This window comes from Nansenia antarctica (genome assembly GCF_963989245.1).
Source record: "Nansenia antarctica genome assembly, contig: SCAFFOLD_1141, whole genome shotgun sequence".
NCBI lineage: Eukaryota > Metazoa > Chordata > Actinopteri > Argentiniformes > Microstomatidae > Nansenia > Nansenia antarctica.
Window position 1 is genome coordinate 1 of NW_027662627.1, and position 2500 is coordinate 2500.

Consider the following 2500-nt stretch of genomic DNA (forward strand, 5'->3'; position numbering starts at 1 on the left):
AATGTGCCTCTTGTTGTCTTTCAGAGTCAGAGAACAGATACCAAACTGCCGACATGTTTGCTATAATTATATTACTTGGCAGTAGGTAGTCATCACTCAATGCTCGTCTCATTTACAGAACAGCATGGGTTGCTTTGCACTGTTTGATCGCGTCATAAAAAATTAACGTCTCACATTGGCGAACATTCACACGGAACACGGAATGGCCGAACTCCGACTGTGCTGTAAAGTGAGTGGAGTATGGACTCCGCACATGCGATAGTATGTATACTAGTATACTAGATAGTAGTATAATCATGCGAGCTTTTATCGACCGGAGATCTCCGACACAGTCGTACATCAATGGCGCGGTTAAGGCTTATCCCTCTGAACCTGGCCGATCATTCGGTGCATCCCTACCAGTGGCGGGCGGTGCATTTCACACCTAGGCCTTCAGTGATGTCCGACACATTCCTACCTGAATTATTCTACCTCTTAATACCATCGTTATGACGCCATGGCTCTAGAAACTAGACAGAAACACAGTATAACCGGGCGTTGCATCACCTTAACATAGTCAGACAAGTACAACAGAGTTATATTAATATTTCCGAAGCATTTTTAATCAATAAATCCGCATTTACAATGAAGAGTGTTAAACTAACATCTTTAAGATCGCTACATTACCCACGTCTGTCGTCTCGTCCACCATAATAGCGACAAAGGGTGCCTTTTTAATCTCCATTTTGATCTCTTCTCCCATCACTTTAGCAATAGCAAAAATTCAGGTCGTTTTGTTGCTTTTGCTCGCATCTACGTAGGGTTTACTAGGTACGCCACAGGTTTTCTCGTTCCAACGTTAAGTTACAGGTCGTATCCGCGGCACCGTTTTAGCGTGCAGGCGGGCCGATTTTTGAGCCCCCTAGCAACACATTTTGATTGGATAAAAGCTCTAACATAAAGGCCAGCCCTCCAAATCTCAATCGGAGACTGGAAGCAGCGCAACCAAGAGGAAAGCTATGAAATGAAGAGAATAGACTATGGGGAATCATTAATACATATTTGTGGAAAAAATATATTAAAATAAAATTGTATATTCTGATGATGTTTAGGCCAGCAGAGAAGGCCTTGCTGGCCCTGACGGCACACCACTGATACCCTACTCTCAAGTATTGTGATTTTCTGTAGTTTTTCTTTAGACATGCCATCATTATGAACAGCTAAGATACTGTAACTTGTTGACCTCCTAACTGTCTCTCGCGACGCGCCCCGCACCCACACTGACCTATAATAATAATAATAACCAGGAGGCAGGCGTGGGGAGGAGAGGAGGGTGGGGAGAGAGAGGAGCGTGGGAGGGGAGAATGTTATATTGTTACTGAGATCGTTATTGTTACTGAGAGGTGATAGTTACGTGTATTCCGGTTAGAATTTCACTCGAGATTGCACTAATTAGAGGATTTTATGTTGGTATTTATTTTGGTATTCCTCCTGAAAATGACTTGAACTTGCCTACTGCATTACTTGCACTTTTCCTTTTATTTGAAGTTAACTTATTATATTTTATAATATTATATTTTATGTTGGACTGTAAGAAAGAGAGGATATTTTTTGTTGTGGAATATTGCCCTGCAGTGCAGAAGCCTAATTTATATATTTGCACAATATATAATTGAATAAAATACTGAAAATAAATTTTTTTGACATTTATTTGGGGAAAGTTAAGTGATACATTAATCGAACAGTAAAAAAAAATAATCGTTAGACTAATCGGTAAATTAGTCGTTAGAGTAATCGAACTAACCGAAAAATATAATCGCTAGATTAATCGTTAGAAAAATAGTCGTTAGGGACAGCCCTACCAACCACATCTATTTACGCGGCAATTAATCAAGCTGGAACCAATATTTATTTTATATTAATTATCCTTCAGACTTTCTTTGTCTGTATGGCAGTGAATATCCCTAATTTCATCACCTTTTGGATGACAAAAAGCTATCATATGGTGTCGCGAATAGGTCAAAAAATATATCCAAAGAGGTCTAAAAAAGGTCTAAAAAGGTCTTAAATTTGACTTGTTGAAACTTGGAACCCTGTGTTTGAGAGTTGGGTTCTTTTCAGGGCGGCTGTGGCGCAGGAGGTAGAGCCGGCAGTTCGAAACCACGGCGAAGGTGTCCTTGGGCAAGACACTGAACACCACAAATTGCTCCCAATGAGCGGTGCCGGCGCCTTGCATGGTAGCTTGCTGCCGTTGGTGTGTGAATGTCGGTCTGCGCTTTGGAATAAGGCGCCATATAAGTCAGTCCATTTACCATTCACAATTGTTTTACTCGCTGAAGAGAAGGTCCTGAAATGTGTTTGAGGATTACAGTGCCTTGCTCAAGAGCACATCTGGCTCCCTCCCCTGAGGCGGGGATCAAACCAGAGACCTTTCTGATTGCTAGCCGGCCTCTCTAACCTCTAGGCTACCTGCTGCCTACAGGATGTTGGTATGCTTTGGTTGGATGTGGTTGGTTAGGCA